At 39.2% G+C, this 19,304-nt stretch overlaps 1 protein-coding gene across 5 annotated transcripts in view; it reads left to right on the top strand.

Annotated features, from left to right (window-relative positions):
• NR6A1 (nuclear receptor subfamily 6 group A member 1) overlaps positions 1–19,304 on the top strand; it is a gene marked incomplete at both ends in the record, with an annotated part of 203,555 nt that overhangs the window by 148,206 nt on the left and 36,045 nt on the right. The gene's annotated exons all lie outside the window — the stretch shown is intronic.

Raw genomic sequence — 19,304 nt, forward strand, 5'->3', positions numbered from 1 at the left:
AGACCTAGGTAGCAGAATACTGAGCTTTGAGCATTGGCATAAGGTTTCTGGGATGGCTTATTAGTTTATCATCTAGAGTTCTTATAAACTGTGCACTTTGATTCACAAGTAGAGAAGCTACACTATTCATTCATTCAACTGACATTCACAAGAGGTTGCCCTATGCTTAGTATTGAGCTATATATTAGGGATACAGAAAAAATAAGATACTCTCCCTGCTCCGTGGAGCTTACAGTCTACAGAGATAGATAAGTGCAACAAGGTGTTTGAGGCACAATAATAGTAATCTTGGAAGGTACAAAGGTTGTACACAGCTCAGAGTGCTCTTTTCTGTTCTCTTTCTTCAACCAGGAAGGCATCATGACAGATTGGTCAATGTTTGTCAGGCTGTTAAACTGAGGAAAGGGTCTCCCAGGCAGAAGGAGCAGCATGAGCAAAGGCATAACAATATAAAACAACCTGACAGAGTACAGGGTGAGCTATAAGGCCCACATAAGACAGAAGGATTGGTTGGTTCTAGATGCACGGGAAACCTTAGAGAGAGCCTTGGTCTGAGAATGTATACCCCTACCCCTGTTGAGCAGAAGAGCACCCTCCTCACATTCCTTTCAGTACTCCTCTTGCAAATATGTTGAAGAGATTAATGTACTTTGCTAGAAAAGGGCACAGGTCCGCCCCAGAGCTGGAGGCCTGGACATTACTGCTTCTGGGACTTAGGGAGAGCATGCTATAGCCTTGCTTAACTTTGTTACAAATTGCCAGGTACTGCAGAGGGAGAGGCCTTGGTTAAATGGTTCTAATAAGTTATACTATTTGTGCTCTGGGGGAATGGTTCCAAACAGAAATGGGGCCTCTTGTATTTTTTTAGTTAATAGAGAAAGTCTTTTTTTTTTTTAAATTTATTTGTTTGTTTTTACTTTTGACTGTGTTGGGTCGTTGTTTCGGTGTGCAGGCTTCTCATTGCAGTGGCTTCTCTTGTTGCAGAGCATGTGGGCTCTAGGCACACAGGCTCAGTAGTTGTGGCACACGGGCTTAGTTGCTCTGCGGCATGTGGGATCTTCCCGGACCAGGGATCGAACCCGTGTCCCCTGCATTGGCAGGCGGATTCTTAACCACTGTGCCACCAGGGAAGTCTGTGAAAGTCTTTTTTTTTTTTTTTAATTTAATTTTATGGTGGAGTATAGTTGATTTACAATGTTACATGAGTTTCAAGTGTACAGCAAAGTGATTCAGTTATACATATACATATATCCATTCATTTTCAGATTCTTTTCCCATGTAGGTTATTAAAGAATGTTGGGTAGAATTCCCTGTGGTATACGAGAGACTTAATAATATCTTACCCAGGGGGCTTCCCTGGTGGCGCAGTGGTTGAGAGTCCGCCTGCCGATGCAGGGGACATGGGTTCGTGCCCCAGTCTGGGAAGATCCCACATGCCGCGGAGCGGCTGGGCCCGTGAGCCATGGCCGCTGAGCCTGCGCGTCTGGAGCCTGTGCTCCGCAATGGCCACAACAGTGAGAGGCCCGCGTACCAAAAAAATAAAAAAAAAAAAAAAATAATAATAATAATATCTTACCCAGACTATTTCACGAGTTTAGACCAAAAATTTCTTTTGGTTTTCTAGGGCAAGTTGTGTATGTTTTTACTGAGGTAATCATTGTATTTTTATTTAATCTTGGTGAAATAGTTGATGACCTAGTGATCAAAGCATTAAAATGTTTTTGAATAGGTAGTATTAGATGCTTTCTAAAAAGATTAACATACAGTAAAATTGAGAGGTTTTGAAAGGGGTGCATAGTTCTATGAATATGGGTTTGTGTAACCACCCTACAATAAAGATACAAAGCAGATTCATTACCTGCCCCCCCCCCAAAAAAGACTCCTTCATTCCCTTACCTTAATCCTAACCCCCTAGCAATCACTATCTGTTTTCTGTTACTATAATTTTATCTTCTGGACAGTGTTCTATGAGTGGAATCATACAGTATGTAACCTTTTGAAACTGGCTTCTTTCACTCAGTATAATGCCTTTGAGATTCATCCAAATTGTTGTATGTATCAATAGTTCATTCTTTTTTTATTGGTGAGTAGTATTCCATTGTATGTTTGTTGATTCATTGACGTCTTGAAGGACATGTAGGTTATTTCCAGTTTGCAGTGATTATGAATAGAGCTGCTATAAACATTTCATGTACAAGTTTGTGTGTGAACCGAAGTATTTATTTTCTATGGTAAATAACTAGGAGTAGACTTGATGGGTCATATGGTAAGTATATGTTTAACTTTATGAGAACCTGCCAAACTGTTTTCCATAGTGCTTTTATCATTTTACATTCTCACTTGCAGTGTATGAGAGTTCTAACTGCTCTAGGTCTTCACCATCACTTGGTATTGTCGTTTTTAAATTTTAGCCATTCTGTGGATAAAGAAGATGTGATATACATATACAATGGAATACTGCTCAGCCATAAAAAGAGATGAAATCTTGGGACTTCCCTGGTGGTCCAGTGGTTAAGACTTCGCCTTCCAATGTGGGCGGTGCGGGTTCAGTCCCTGGTGGGGGAGCTAGGATCCCACATGCCTAGGATCCCACATGCCTAGGGCCAAGAGAGCCAAAACATAGAACAGAAGCAATATTGTAACAAATTCAATAAAGACTTTAAAAATGGTCCAGATCAAAAAAAAGAGAGAGAGAGAGATGAAGTCTTGCCATTTGCAACAATATGGATGGAGCTTGAGGGTATTTTGCTAAGTGAGCTAAGTCAGATGGAGGAAGACAAATGCCATATTTTTTTCACTCATATGTGGAAAATAAAAAGCAAACAACAACAAAAATAAATGAACAAACCAAACAAAACAAGCATGTAGATACAGAGAACAGAGTAGTGGCTACCAGAGGAGGAGGCAGTTGATGGGGGAGGGTGAAATGGGTAATGGGGATCAACTGTATTGTGACAGATGGAAACTGAATTTTTGGTGGCGAGCACACTGTAGGGTTTACAGAAGTAAAAATATAATGTTGCACACATGAAACTTAAATAATGTTATAAACCAATATTACCTTAATAAAAAATAAATTAAAAAAATAATGATCCAAATAGCAAATCTGTTTATAAAAAGTATTATGTGATCAGAATCTTCTAAAAAATTAGTTCACATGTAATTTTATTAGTTAAGGACTAATATTTGTATAAACGTATCTACTGTGGGAATACATAGAAGCAGAGTGGTGGAAAGAATTGAGAACAAAATTTTTTAAGCCATTCTAATATGTACTGATACCTCATTGTGGTATCTCATTTCTCTAACAGCTAATGATGTTGACCATCTTTTCATGTTTATTTGCAGCCACATAACCTCTTTGGTGAAATGTCCAGGTCTTTCCATTTTTAAATTGTGGTATTTGGTTTTTCATTATTGAATTTTGACAGTTCTTTATATATTCTGGATATGGATTCCTTTTTGGATGAGTTTTCTTTACAGAAATTGAATGACTGAAGATGGAAAGGGTGTAGTGTGTAGTTATTAAAGCGGCTTGCTTATATTTCCAGATTATTCTTAAATCATAGTTTATGCCTCATGCTTTTACAACTCTCAGCCTTTTTCTTTAGGAGCCAACCTGTGCTTTATGACACAGGGGGTTTTCTCACAATTCTAAATTCTCACAGTTTAGAAATGTTAAACAATTGAATTGATGTACTGTGATTTCCCCGTCTGAAATCCTCTCCCTAGATATAAATTGCTCTTTTGAAAATGAGAAAGGATTATTTCCAGTGAGTGGAGGAAGGGTAGAATTAGATGAGGTCAGAGAATTAGGCCAGAACCTGATCATATAGGACTATATATAGGCCATGGATTTTATTTCATGTGCAAGAGGAAGTATTTACAGCCTAATGAGGAGAATTTTTAAAGACCCACCCCACCCTGGCCCACCCACTACATTATAGAATGGATGGGAAAATGGATTGTAGGGAGCCAAGGAGAAGTAGGGAAACCATTATTAGAATGAATGGTCATCCAAGTGAGAGATGATGGTAGTTTAAGAAAGGGCCGGGGGACTTCCCTGGTGGCTCAGTGGTTAAGAATCCACCTGCCAGTGCAGGGGACACGGGTTCGATCCCTGGTCCAGGAAGATCCCACATGCCATGGAGCAACTAAGCCCATGCGCCACAACTACTGAAGCCTGTGCGCCTAGAGCCCACAAGCCACAACTGCTCAGCCCATGCACCACAACTACTGAAGCCCACTCACCTAGAGCCCATGCTCTGCAGCAAGAGAAGCCACCACAGTGAGAAGCCCGCACACCGCAGCGAAGAGTAGCCCCCGCTCACTGCAACTAGAGAAAGCCCGTGTGCAGCAATGAAGACCCAACGCAGCCAAAAAGAAATAAATTTTTTTAAAAAGAGAGAGAGAGACTGAGAAAGTAGGAAAGCCAGGAGAGAGTGGTATTCTAGAAGCCAAGGGAGGAAAATGTTTCAAAAAGGAAAGAATTGAGATGCTTGTCCAATTTCTTTCATTCATCAAGCAAACATTCTTGAGTACTTTTCACTTTATAAGACTCCATGGATAGGTCCAGCAGTGATCAGGACAGATGAAGTAGTCCGCTCTATCTCTAAATATATTGGGTTGGCCAAAATGTTCGTTCGGGTTTTTGTAAGGTGTTACGGAAAAACCCGAAAAAACATTTTGGCCAACCCAATATATATAGTCTACATATATATTTTAAGGATTTCAGTGTGAAGCTATATAGGGATTTTGAGGGCCCATCTATATTCAGTTACGATATTTAAATTTCAGAAAGTTGCCTTGAACACTTTAACACTAATGATTCCATAGTATTCCCAATTTTTGTTACTAGAATAGAAGGTTTGGTATGCAAATTCATGTGATCCAGAATAGCAACATTATTATAGATACATAGGTCATTTAAAGGCTAAATGAAATGCAGAGGCAGCTGTAATGTAGAGGTTACTTACACAAACATGTGCAAGTTACTTTAATTCTCTGGACCTCAGTTTCTCCATCTAGTTTATTTCTAAAGCCTCTTCTGGCTCTGAAATTTAATGACTCCATAGTCCAGGACCAACTAATCAGAGAAGTCACAAATAACTGAGATAATGCAACAAACACATCAACTTTCAACGTCTGTAATGTCTTTTTCAGTGACTCCTTCAGTAGCCAGATCAACCTCTAATTGAGTGTCTGATGGTGGAAGCACAGGATTTTGACAGTTGAAAGCTACAATAATGAAAGTCCCTGGGAGTGTCTTTGGAATAAACCCAAAGATAATTTTATATATATACATACTTTCCTAAAGGAGATTTTGATGACTCTGGTTTAATGGTTTAGTATAACTGAACTGTGTATATTTTCACTTTCACAAATCTTTTACATATTTTAATCTCTTCATTCTCACAACAGTCCTGAAAGATGAATATTTTTGTCTTTATAAACGAAGAAACTGAAGCTTAGAGAGATTGTCACACAGCTAAAATAGTGACTAACAGGGATGCACAGCTGGGGTTGCTTTTGACTTTATAATAACAATAAAAATAAATAAAAAAAAACCTTCAAGGGCAGTTTGCTGCAAAAGCTTAATAAGTAAATTTTTAGTTCTCTAGCCTAAGCAGCGATCTCCAAAACCAAAAGTAAATGTAGAGGGGAGCAATCAGGCACTGAGGAAAGCCATATGTGCGCGACTATAGGTGTTTTTCTGCACCTGACTGGCATGCAAACCCAGTAGGCCCAGGCATGAGTTAGAAGCTCACTCCGGTCAGTTACCACCTTTCTTCACAGGTATCCTGAATTTTAGAATATATGGGGGCACTTTCTCATTACTGATGGGTATCCTGAGACAAAATGGTGATGATATAATAGTAGTAATAATAATATCGCACATTTATTGAGCTTTTACTGTGTGCCAGGAACTTTATGTATATTAAGTTTGTTCTAAGCACTAAGTATGTTACATGTATGAACTCAGTCCCCACAGCAACTTTGTGATGTAAGTAGTATTATTACCTTCATTTTACAAATGAGGGAACTGAGGCCATACATTTAGTAAATGTAAAAGCTGAGATTTGAATCCAGACAGAGATTTGACTTCATAGCTCATCCTCTTAATCACTATACTTCTAATCATTTCACAAGTCATCATTTCAAGTCATTATGCTGTGCACCTTAAACTTATACAGTACTATATGTCAATTATGTCTCAGTAAAATTGGGAAAAGTTATAAATATAAAAATATAACTTGAATACATTTTGATATTTAAAAATCACTGTATTTACTGTTTTTTTTTGTTTTGTTTTGTTTTGTTTTTGTGGTATGCGGGCCACTCACTGCTGTGGTCTCTCCCGTTGCGGATCACAGGCTCCGGACGCGCAGGCTCAGCGGCCATGGCTCACGGGCCCAGCCGCTCCGCGGCATGTGGGATCTTCCCGGACCGGGGCACGAACCCGTGTCCCCTGCATCGGCAGGCGGACTCTCAACCACTGCGCCACCAGGGAAGCCCAAGACTGAGAGATTTGAGTTACTATATACTCAGGACTGATTAATAATATTAATCCATTATCTTTTATGCAGTCATATAGTATTATACTGTCACAAATACATTACAGACACCCTAAAGGCGATAAGCCCAATTTGCATTCATTAAAAACATAGTATACAGGTCCAGTGGTTAGGACTCTGCACTCTCACTGCCGAGGGCCTGGGTTCAACCCCTGGTTGGGGAACTAAGATCCCATAAGCTGCGCGGTGCAGCCAAAAAATATATACATATAAAAGGGAGTAGGGGAAACAGACCCCCTCTGTTATGTACCCATCAGTCCACACTAGATTGTGAGCATCATATTTTCATAAGATCCTTACAAGCAGGAACATGTCCAGAGGAGAAGCAGATGACCAGTGTGATAAGAGGACTAGAAATCACGTACTGTGTAAGTCAGTTTTGGGGACTAGGGATGTTAAACTCCAAAGGCTGAAAACTCTTGGTGGAAATAAGGAGGGAGCAGGCTGGTTCAGGTTGGGCAGTGTCCACAGATTGAATTAAGATCAGTATGGGTTTTTTCTTTGTTTGTTTGTATCACATGGCTTGTGGGATCTTAGTTCCCTGACCAGGGATTGAATCCAGGCCCCTTCAGTGAACACGCCGAATCCTAACCTCTGGACTGCTAGGGAAATCTCAAGATTGGTATGTTTTTATTACAGGGAGCCATGTTTAAGCTTCAGGAGCCATAGTAACTACTCTCAACCCTTATGAATCCATGTGGTATAGCACCTCTGCTTCACCTCATCCCCAGCCCTCATCACCACCACTATCACACAGATGAGCAGCTTCTGCTTTTCCAGAAGAAGGCCATCTTACTGGTCACATTCATAGTTCCAGAGGCACAGAGAAGTCCTCAAATATTTATTTAGTGAATAAATGTCAAGAGATGATTTGAAGTAAGAAGTAACAATTATTAAATAGTGAATCAATGTCTACTTTATACTTCCAAATTCAAAAATACTTGTTTAGAGCCATAATGCAGGGATCCAAGCTATCTATTAATGAAATATATGTTTACGTTTTTTTTCAGAGAAGACTCCTCAGAATCAACCAACTCTTTTTTTCCCTAAATGAACAGGGAATCCTTAAAAGTTCCCATTAACAATCCAAATAGGACAAACCACAAATTTGCAGGTTGTTTTCTCCAACTGGAAAACCTAAATTTGCATGAATATGAAAACTGTTTTTATTGCAAATTGAAACTTGATTCCTAGTTCAAAGATTCCTACGTATGAGAGACTGGAAGGAACTAGGGACTTTGGTCTGAAACTTTATGTTCTTACCCCCATCTGTTGAGTGATGGGGTAATATTTTCTCTGAATTCATTTCCTGTGGCATTCAGTTTATTGTAATTTGTGAACCATTTCATCTGTGTTTCCAGGCCTAAGCAGTTAATGGTGGTAACATTGTCTTTTTCCCATCTTTCATTCAGTGACATATAGGGATAATTTCCAAACATTCAGTTAATACCAATCTTGTAAATTGCTCACTTGCTTTCATTCAACTGATGTCATTTTTTAGGAATGTCCTCTGTGGAACGCCACGTGCGGCCTCTGGAAATGGATTTTTATAGTGGTAAGTGTAGAGGAGGAAGAATATATTAGTAGAGGAGAAGTCCTATGATTTTTACTTATTTCTGTTTGAATTCTGTATTCACAAATGAAATTTTGAGGGTACCTGTTCCCAATTTCATTTCTGCTGCACCGCCTGATGTTTTCATTTCAGATAGTGGCAACCTATAAAACTGACTGCAGTCAGTACTTAGACTATGCAGCTGATCAGGGAGTTAGAACCAGCAATCCAGTTGAAACAGATCCCCTTTGTTTTTGATACCCTTTACCCAGCCAAGTTCCAGATTGCCTGAGCTGTCAGCATAATTTTGGTCTAGTGAGCAGCTGTACTCTCCATTTCCTAAATCTGGCCTTCATCACAGTCTGAAAAGCAGGTTTTGATAAAAATCAGTTTCCAAATGTAATTTGCGTAACCTGAGCCCTTGGAATGGGTAAAATGCTCTTTGTGGGGTTGGGGAGGTATTTTTGTAACAGCAGGGCTGAGTGGAGGTATGACAGTAAGACGCATTTCAACAACAGCTTTTGGTCTGCATTTAACCAAGTTAAAGTAGAACTGGTTGCTAATATGAAGGTACTTCATGCTCACTCACAGCATGGTAAGAATACATCTAGTTACACAGATTTTGTTGTGACTCCAGTTGTTTCTTTGGTTAAAAAAAAAAAAAGGCAGCAGCAGCACTGAGGCTCAATTTTGATATATACCATCCTTCTCTTCCTGTACCCCACCCCCATAGGAGGTAGTTTGTATAATGGGAAGTCTGTCTTTGGAAAAGTAGTAAGGTTGAGGTTCAGATCCATCACTGACTAGCTGTGTGACCTTGGGTAGATCGCTTTCCTTTTCTGACACTAGGCATGTACCTTTATCTTTTTCTTAATAAAAATAAAATACATAAGAAAAATTTTAATGTTTAATTTTTTGACATTTCATTACTTTTTATTTTGAAAGTATATCTGGATTATAGTTCTTTCTCCTCTTAAAAGGCTTTATTCTTATGTTTATCTTCTTTAAATGCATATGAATTTCTCCTAGTTAAAAAATAAACATTTGCTTAAATCTGTTGCTTCTTCCTGCAAAATGTTTCTCTATCACTCTTGGAGTGATAATAAAATACTAATTTTATATCTTTACCACTCACCTGTTTTTAACCGAATCTGATTTTTGTTCTAACCAGTTCACTGAAACTTCTCACCAGTGATCTTTGAGCCTTTTCTTATTCCTCACACTTTTTGACCTGCATTGTGTTTTTTTGTTGTTGTTGTTGTTGTTGTTGTTTTTTGCATTACGTGGGCTTCTCACTGCTGTGGCCTCTCCCGTTGCGGAGCACAGGCTCCGGACGTGCAGGCCCAGCAGCCATGGCTCACGGGCCCAGCCGCTCCGCGGCATGTGGGATCTTCCCAGACCGGGGCACGAACCCGTGTCCCCTGCATCGGCAGGCGGACTCTCAACCACTGCGCCACCAGGGAAGCCCTGCATTGTGTTTGACAGTGCTCATCTTCTTTGTGAAACCCTTTTTGTCCTTTATCTTTCTCACAATCATGGATTTATATTCTACCTGTTTCTTCTTTGATCATGTCATCTCACTTTCTTTCCCTAACTTCTTACCTTCCCCTCTCTGTGTCTCCATTTTACCTTCCGGCTGCTTCTCCGTACATCCCCTTCCTCCTTGGAGTTCTAACCTGTTGCCATAGCTTCAACTCTCGCATGGGTTGATGACTCCCAAATCCTTCATTCTAGCCTGAACCATTGTCCTCTAAGTAACTGCCTTTGGAAAACTTCTGTTTGACTTGCCCATCATCCTCTGTTAAACTAAAGCCATTGATTTTTGTCCCTCACTTAGCTTTTGCTTTACTCTTTTCTATTAGTGATACCACATTTCTCACAGCCACCTTGGTTTAGAACCTCGAGTTCATTTTTTAAACACTTTCCTATCCCGTCCTCCCCTCATCCCCCCTCTGGAATCTAGTCAGTCAACAAGCCGTCTCTAGGGCTCCTATGCTTTCTTTTCACTTCCATTCAGCCATTCCTTCGTTACCATTCATGTTACCTAGATGCCCATGCCATCCATCTTGTGGCAACCTGCACATCATTGTGAGGTTAATATTCCTAAAAATACTGCTTTGATCCAGATATACCTCTATTTTAAAATCTCAGTAGCCTTTTATCAGTAGGATAAAATCAATTGCACTCTGTTCCAAACTAGCTTTCTAGACTTATCTCTGACCATTGGTCTCTACTTAACTATAATATCCTATGCAGTTCCTTCAAACACACCATACATTTGTGTTCTTTCATTTTACTATTGATGATGTCATTTCCCTTTCCTGAAGTGCCCTGCTATCTTTTGTTTTCAACCTTTTTATTGTGAAATATAACACTTAGAGAAAAGTAAATAAAACACAAATTTAAAGCCTAATGAATTAATATAAAACAGGCACCACCCAAATCAAGAAATAGAACCTTGATAGGATCCAAAAGCTTCTCTCCACCCCAGCATTCTCTTCACTCTGTGTCTCTTTCCCCTGTATTGCTTGTTTGTTATTGTTGTTGCTGTTTTAACTTCCTTAATACAAATGGAATCCTACAGTATGCATTATTTTTTTCCTGGTTTCTTTTACCCAACACTGTTTGTATGCATCATCTATGCTGTTGCAGTAGTTCAAATATCTTTACTGCTGTAAAGTATTATATTGTATGAATTACACTGTTAATCTACAGTAGGTTGATGAATGTATGGTAATTTTTAATTTGGGACTTTTATAAGCATGCTGTTGTGAACATCCTTGAACTTGTCTTCTAATACACATGTGCATGTATTTCTGTTGGGTATGAGCCTGGGAATGGGTCATAAGATAGGTGTATCTTCAACTCTAATAATGACACACTTCCATAGTAGTTGTACCAGTAAACACTTCTACCAATGGTATGTGAAAGTTAGTTTTTCTAAATTGCCACCATAGCTTGAAGTCATTTTTAATTTTTAGCCATTCTAATGGATGTGTAATAGTGTATCACTGTGGTTTTAATTTGCATGTCTTAATTTGCATGTCTTTGACCACTGATAGGTTTGAACATCTTTTCATAAGTTTATTGATTATGTGGATAGCCTCCTTTGTGAAATGCGTGTTCAGGTCTCTTGCCCAGTTTTCTGCTGGTTGCTTTTTTCTTATTGATGTAAAGGAATTTTATATGTTCTGGATGTGAGCACTCTAGGTTGTGTGTATTGCTTATATCTTCTTTCACACTGTGGCTTGCCTTATCACTTTCTTGAAGTTCTTCATTTTAATGTAGTCCAATTTTATTAATGTTTTCCTTTATGTTCGTGCTTTTTATGGCCTGTTTCAGAAATCTCTTCCTATCCCAAGATCATGAAGATATTCTTCTTTATTATCTTCTGAGTGGTATATTATTTTGCTTTTGATACTTGGGTCTGCTATCTACTTGGAATTAAATATTTTGCATGGGGTGAAGTAGGATCAAGTTTCTTTTTTTTTTTTCCATATTAGGTATCTGATTGTCCCAGCATTGTTCATGGAAAAGAACTGTATTTTCCTCACTGCTCTGCAGTGCCACTCATATCATAAATTAAATATCCATATATGTATGATGATATAGGATTCTCCATTCAGTTCCTTTGGTCTGTTTGTCTACCTGTGAGCCAGTAAAAGATATCTTAATTACTATAGCTTTAAAATGAATATTGATATATGGTAGATAAAGTCATCTTATTTTTTCTTAAGTATTTGTGCTATTTTTGTTCTTTTGCATTTCCATATACATTTTTTTTTTTTTTTTTGCCGTAGGCGGGCCTCTCACTGCTGTGGCCTCTCCCGTTGCGGAGCACAGGCTCCGGACGCACAGGCTCAGCGGCCATGGCTCACGAGCCCAGCCGCTCCGCGGCATGTGGGATCTTCCTGGACCGGGGCACGAACCCGCGTCCCCTGCATCGGCAGGCGGACTCTCAACCACTGCGCCACCAGGGAAGCCCCCATATACATTTTAGAATTAGCTTGTCAGGTATATACACACAGACACACACACACACACAGAACTGGGATTTTGAATGGAATTTTACTGACTCTATAGATCTTTACAATAATAACTCTTCCAACCTATGATCATAACATACCTGTCCATTTACTGAAATCTTCTTCAATTTATCTTAGAAATATTTCACATTAAATAAGTGTATTAAAATTTTTACATAGAGATCTTATATGTGTTTATTAGATTGCAACCTAGGTATTTTATATGTTTAGATGCTATTGTAAATGGCATCTTTTGAAATTTCATTTCTGTTTGTGGCTGGGATAGAAATATAGTTAGTTTTTGTATTTTTTTTTTTTAATTTTACTGTGCTTGCTGGAACCTCCAGTACAATGTTGAATGAAGGTATTGATAATGGGCCATCCTTGTCTTCCAATCTCAGAAGAAAAGGTTTTTTAAAGCATTTCACCATTAAGTATGATATTTGGTACAGGTTTCTTTAGATAGTCTTTATCATATTAAGCAAGTTTTTTTTCTATTCCTAATTTGCCAAGAGTTTAATAATAATAATTTGATTTCTATGAAAGCCTTTTCTTTTTTTATTAAAGCACTCTTTATTGCTTTTAAGATGGATTTTTTTAAACAAAATACTTTCCAGAATGTTTCATAAGTTGCAATTTTTATCAGGTTCTGATCTTACAGGAAATGTACCTTTAATAACAATAGCACAACTGACATTTATTGTATTTACTGTATATTAGGAATTGTATTAAGCAGTATAGTGTAGTATGAAAGGTCTCAGATCCTGGTTCAAGATAGTCTGCTTAGAATCCTGGCTCTGCTGCCTACTAGATAGCTAGATCCTGTTGAGGACCTTGGGCATATTTTTTATCCTATGTGTGCCTCAGTCTTTTACATCTACAAAATGGGGATAATAGAGTTGTGAGGAATGAGTGAATTATTATATGTGACACATATAAAACAGAACTTGTTACATGATAAGCACTGGGTACATGTTAGCTGTTGTCATATACCTATAATCATTTATTCCCTAGCAACTGCATGAGGTGAGTACTATTGTTATCTCTATTTTACAGTTGATAATGAGACTTAAGAGAACTGAGTTGTGTGTCCACAGTTAACAAAGCTAGGATGTGGCAGAGCTGGAATTCATACCCAGTGTGTCTTAACCACGAAATCAGTGTATTTTAAACTTTTTACAATTTGATCCATAGTACATTGTGATCCGCTGCACACATGTATACACAGACATAAAATGCACACACTTTAATTGAAAGAAAGGTTTCACAATATTTTACCCTTACTACATGTGATGCACTTTGATATTTTCCTTCATTTCTTCCAAAAATGCTAGTCGTGATGCTATGGGTTATGACATAATTTCAAAAACACTGCACTAAGCCATAGTATTTATTGATTTATTCATTCATTCAACAAAATGAGCTTCTTCTATGTAGCAGTCATGGTACCAGATGTTACTGTTAATGGTTTTTTTTTTTTTTTTTTTAATAAATTTATTTATTTATTTTTGGCTGAGTTCGTTCTTTGTTGCTGCACGTGGGCTTTCTAGTTGCAGCTAGCAGGGGCTACTGTTCGTTGTGGTGTGCAGGCTTCTCATTGCGGTGGCTTCTCTTGGTGCAGAGCATGAGCTCTAGGTGTGTGGGCTTCAGTAGTTGTGGCTCGCAGGCTCTAGAGTGCAGGCTCAGTAGTTGTGGCGCACGGGCTTAGTTGCTCCACAGCATGTGGGATCTTCCCGGACTAGGGCTCGAACCTGTGTCCCCTGCATTGGCATGTGGATTTTTAAGCACTGCGCCACCAGGGAAGCCCACTGTTAATGTTTTTGATTGAGACTTAATACTGCAGTATAATCTTGGTTAGGTGTAACTAAGGGGTCCTGCCACTTTTATAAAACAAGAACCTCAGTATTGTAAAATTCTGGTCAGATTGACGACCAGATAGATTCATTTATAAATATCCTTGTGTTCATTTACTTTTTGTTCTTGCTAAATGATGTAGAAACAGGAACATCGATTTGTGTGAGCGGGTGCGTGTCATTGGTACCCTGAAGAGACGTTGCTAGGGCTCTTACCTGGTTCAGATTGTTATTAATCTTCTAAGCCAACCATATCAGCTGCTTTTTTCATCATTTTCATTATTTCCTTTGAACTTGATGTTTCTGCCTCTGAAGATTAATCTGTGTCCATAGTGACCCTAACCGAGCTCTGCATTAGCCCTTCTCTCTCTACACAGGAGTGTTAATGTGTGAAGAAATGAAAATGATATGATAGTTCCTGTTACCTGCCTTAGAATCATTTCTGATTAAAAATAAATTCTTAAGATTGTTTCTAAGTTTTGAAAGACTATAGCAAAGACAAGCATGTTACCTTTCTCTCTAACAATGCCCATGTGTGGTTACATTTATTTCTCATGAGTAACCAGCAAGCATCCTTGTGAACATCTTGCAGGAAAAAAATTCTGGGCAAATCATGACTGTTTTACATATAGAGGGGTAGGACATAACTTGATGTTGTATCTGTGGATATTTCTGGGTAACTCATCTTGAGTTAGTCTTGCTGAAGCTTAGTAAACTATATTGGCTATTTTATTTTATTTATTTTATTTTATTTTATTTTTTTGCGGTATGTGGGCCTCTCACTGTTGTGGCCTCTCCCGTTGCGGAGCACAGGCTCCGGACGCGCAGGCTCAACGGCCATGGCTCACGGGCCCAGCCGCTCCGCGGCACGTGGGATCCTCCCAGACCGGGGCACGAACCCGCGTCCCCTGCACCGGCAGGCGGACTCTCAACCACTGCGCCACCAGGGAAGCCCCTATATTGGCTATTTTAGAAATGAATGAGATTGTTTTGGGGAAAACCCAAGTTAGAGGTTTCTAGCGCCAAAATTGAGACATTACTTTATATGCCAGTTGTTTCTTCTGCTTATACCCTCCTCTCCTTTCACTTGTCTAACTGGTAGGCATACTTCAGAACTCACCTCCTCTAGGAAATCTGTTATTACCTTACCCTGCCACCAGACTGACTGTATACTCCTCCTTTGTGCTAGTGGAATTTTTTAAGTTTTTTAAGTCAGAAAAAAAAAAAAGACAGTCAACAATATTGTCTAGTACTTTAGAGTTCGTAAAGCTGTCTCATTCTAATACAAACAAACCATGAGGAAGCTAGAGCTCCATGTTATTTATAGGTAATCTGTTAACTCATTGATTCTCACAACAGTTCCTTGAAGAAGGTAGTATGATCCACATTTTATAGACTAGAAACTGAGGTACCTCTGGAGAGGTTAAGAAGCTTTCCAAAGTCACACAGCTAGTAAGTCACAGAGCCTAGATTTCAACCCAAGGATTCTGACTTTAGAGACCAAGTTCTTAATCTCTATGTTCTACTGCCTCTTCTCAGAAGATTTTGTAGAGCTGACAGTTGTCTCTTTCCTTTCCATCACTGAGTTGAGACTTACCTTGCCATGGGGCGCGAGTTCAACTCTACTTCCCCACCCTAGCCTCTTCCCTTGACTGCCAGGCAAATGTTTACCTAATGCCAATCTTCTCAATTAAAGTTTAAAGTTCTTAAAAACTGTCTTAGTGTTCACCCTCCTCTCTTCTCTTACTCATGGGGAGGACAGCAAAAGAAGAAGATTCCAATAGTTTTTACTTTAATGTTTGATTTTTTTCCCCTTCATTCGTCAATTTTCAGAATACTGAATTGGTGTCCTAGAAACCTCCAGTGGTAACTAATGAAGTTTTTCTTTTTAATATTATTATGAACTCATTGATTTTTATATCTGAAGTGTTTTAATCCATTGCCATCATTATTCTTTTTGATGCATAGTCTGCTCCATTTAAGGCCAATGGGAGGCTTTTATGTTGCTCCCTGTATCCTTTTGACGTAACCCCAGTATTAGTCTTGGGTAGTACAAGACTCATCCTGTATACATTCTGCCTCAAACCTGAAATCAACCATTTCTCTTAGGAGTCCTGGCTCCTGTTCATAGGAAATGGTATTTTTAGAGTACACTGTCTGAGCCCTTCTACCTTCTAGTATTCCTTATCAAGACAAACATTGAACTTCTCTGATAAATTAGTAAGAATCTTCTCTCCTACTATTTTTTAACCCATTGCTATTTTTGTAGATAGCAAGCTGCCTTGTTCAGAGTTTTAAATACCTATCATTTTTCAGACCCTCAGATTTTCATCAACAACTCTGTCTGTTATCTTACTGAGCACTACAGTTACTAAGAGCCATAGTTTCTACTTTGTTTTTGTTGCTATTGTTTCTGTTGGTGGTGTTGTTTTATATATATGTATTTTTTAATTGAAGTATGGTTGATTTACAATATTAGTTTCAAGTGTACAACATAGTGATTCAATATTTTTGTAGATTATACTCCATTTAAAATTATTATAAAATATTGGCTATGTTCCCATAGTCTCTACTTTGAAGTGCTTATTTGCCTGATTTTTTTCCCATTATATTTTCAGGTAGACTAACAGATTAAGAACGTTGAATAGATTAAGAGTGCTGAATGGTTATGAACATCTCCTTTGTGTTGGTAGGCTCACTAGTCAAAGAATACTGTAGATGTAATGAATCTGAAATTTCAGTGAGGCGTATAACATGATATCCTTATGTATAAGGTAGAGAAATGTCTGGCCTAATTAACAGACAAAACTAGTTGAACAACTGTTTCCAGCTGGTTAATTTGGTTAAGTCAGATTGAGAAGGGGCTCCAACAGCTTGCCTGAGGCCACATTTCTGTTGAATATTGTTTTAAGGTTGGAAATGAAAATGATCTAATATTGACCATACAATATTAGAGAAAAGGAGGAGGAGTGAGAAATAACTAATATACTGGGTGGCAGGACTGGATCCCCAAGGAGTTCCATAGACCAGAATGACACATAGAATTTCTTATATAAAGATAAATTTGATCAAAGACAAGTGTAAAGTCCTACCGTTGGGTTTAGAAATCCTACCCTTCCCAAGAATGGAATAAGAAAGACATGCGTTAATGTTATATGTGATAAATACTTCAGGATTTAGATGTCTCTGAACCAGATGTGAATTAAATGTAGGGGGGGATTGGAAATATAGCAGTCTCAGAATCAGAAAATCTTGAATTCTAATTTCAATTCCACTCCTGATTATATAACCAATTAAATTTCCTTACCTCTTTAAGCTTCATTTTTTTCCCATTATAAAATGTGTAGCATTTTTATAGCATAGCATCAATAATTATAAAATACTATGTATATACTGGTGTTGATAGCTGCAGATGCATAAACAAAACTAATTGAGTCTTAAATTAAGAAAATCAAACCATTTAGTTCTGGATACTTTGTTTTATAAGAAATTTTGATACTATATGATTAAGAATAAGAAATGGGAGGGGGCTTCCCTGGTGGCGCAGTGGTTGAGAGTCCGCCTGCCGATGCAGGGGATATGGGCTCGTGCCCTGGTCCGGGAAGATCCCACATGCCGCGGAGCAGCTGGGCCTGTGAGCCATGGCCGCTGAGCCTGCGCGTCCGGAGCCTGTGCTCCACAATAGGAGAGGCCACAACAGTGAGAGGCCCACGTACCGCCCAAAAAAAAAAAAAAAAAAATGGGAGAAGAAAAATTCAGTTAGGAACCCCACTTATCTTTTTTTTTTTTTTTGCGGTATGCGGGCCTCTCACTGTTGTGGCCTCTCCCGTTGCGGAGCACAGGCTCTGGACGCGCAGGCTCAGCAGCCATGGCTCACGGGCCCAGCCGCTCCGCGGCATGTGGGATCTTCCCGGATCGGGGCACGAACCCATGTCCCCTGCATCGGCAGGCGGACTCTCAACCACTGCGCCACCAGGGAAGCCCCCACTTATCTTTAAATCTCTGAATGGTTGATATATGAACTAGGCTAGGTTATACATTTATTTTTTGCCCGTGAGCACGTAACTCAGGGCAATGAGGAAAGCTTCAGGTTAATAGACTTTGGCTCAGTGTAAAGAAAAGCTTTTGAACCATTAAAACTATCTAAAACGGAATGAATGGAATGAAGTACCTTATTGAGTCACTGGATATGTGCAAGTAGAGTTCCAACCCCTTGTCTTGGAATATCCTAGAGGGAGTTCATTTCATGCCTCAGGTAAAGGTCTGTTGGAGCCAATTTCTAAGGCCCTTTCTTAACTCTTAAGATTCTTGATTCTGTAATATGGGGATAAAGATACCTCTCACAGTCACTGAGATGAATAAATAAGACAGTAAAAACTTCTTGAACATTGCATGGTACACGATTGGTGCTCACCGAATTTTCATTGCCGTATCTATAAGATAAAAATAATCCATGCCCTGGTCTTGGTACAAGTGAGATAATGAATGTAAACATGCTTTAAATACCCTTCAAGTCCTTTATAAGAATCGGAGGTGCAGAAATCTCTATCTGACATCTGGACGAGCACCATTTGGGACAGTTTGCTTCTTTCTGTTTGTTCATTTACAAAGGGAGACCTTGGCTTTTTTTTAGCTGTGTGTGTGTGTGTGTGTGTGTGTGTGTGTGTGTGTGTGTGTGTGTTTCCCAAGGGAAGGGCCTGACTTACCTGCGTAGAATGGATAGATTTGCCTTGCCGTGGCCACTGAGTATGTTTGTTAGGTGTATAGACTTTGGGGGTTCCAGCCCTAGCTCCCTTTCTTACTAGATGGGTGACTGTTGAAGAGTGATATTACCTCATGAGCTTCATGAGTTTCCTCAGCTGTAAAATAAGGGTACCTCAGTTAGGTTTGTTGTGATGATTCAGCACAATAACATGTGTTAGGTGCTTGGCACAGATCAGAATCTTTCCAGGAGGTTTCTTTTTTCCTTTTTGTTTTTTTAATTGAGGTATATAGTTGATTTACAGGGTTCAGGTGTACAGCAGAGTGATTTGGTTATGTACATATTTAGATTCTTTTCCATTATAGGTTATTACAAGACAATGAATATAGTTCTCTGTGCTACACAGTAGGTCCTTGTTATCTATTTTTTTTTTTTTTGCGTTATGTGGGCCTCTCACTGTTGTGGCCTCTCCCGTTGCGGAGCACAGGCTCCGGACGCACAGGCCCAGCGGCCATGGCTCACGGGCCCAGCCGCTCCGCGGCACGTGGGATCTTCCCAGACCGGGGCACGAACCCGTGTCCCCTGCATCGGCAGGCG

Source organism: Hyperoodon ampullatus (assembly GCF_949752795.1).
Source record: "Hyperoodon ampullatus genome assembly, chromosome: 6".
NCBI classification, from domain to species: Eukaryota; Metazoa; Chordata; class Mammalia; order Artiodactyla; family Ziphiidae; genus Hyperoodon; species Hyperoodon ampullatus.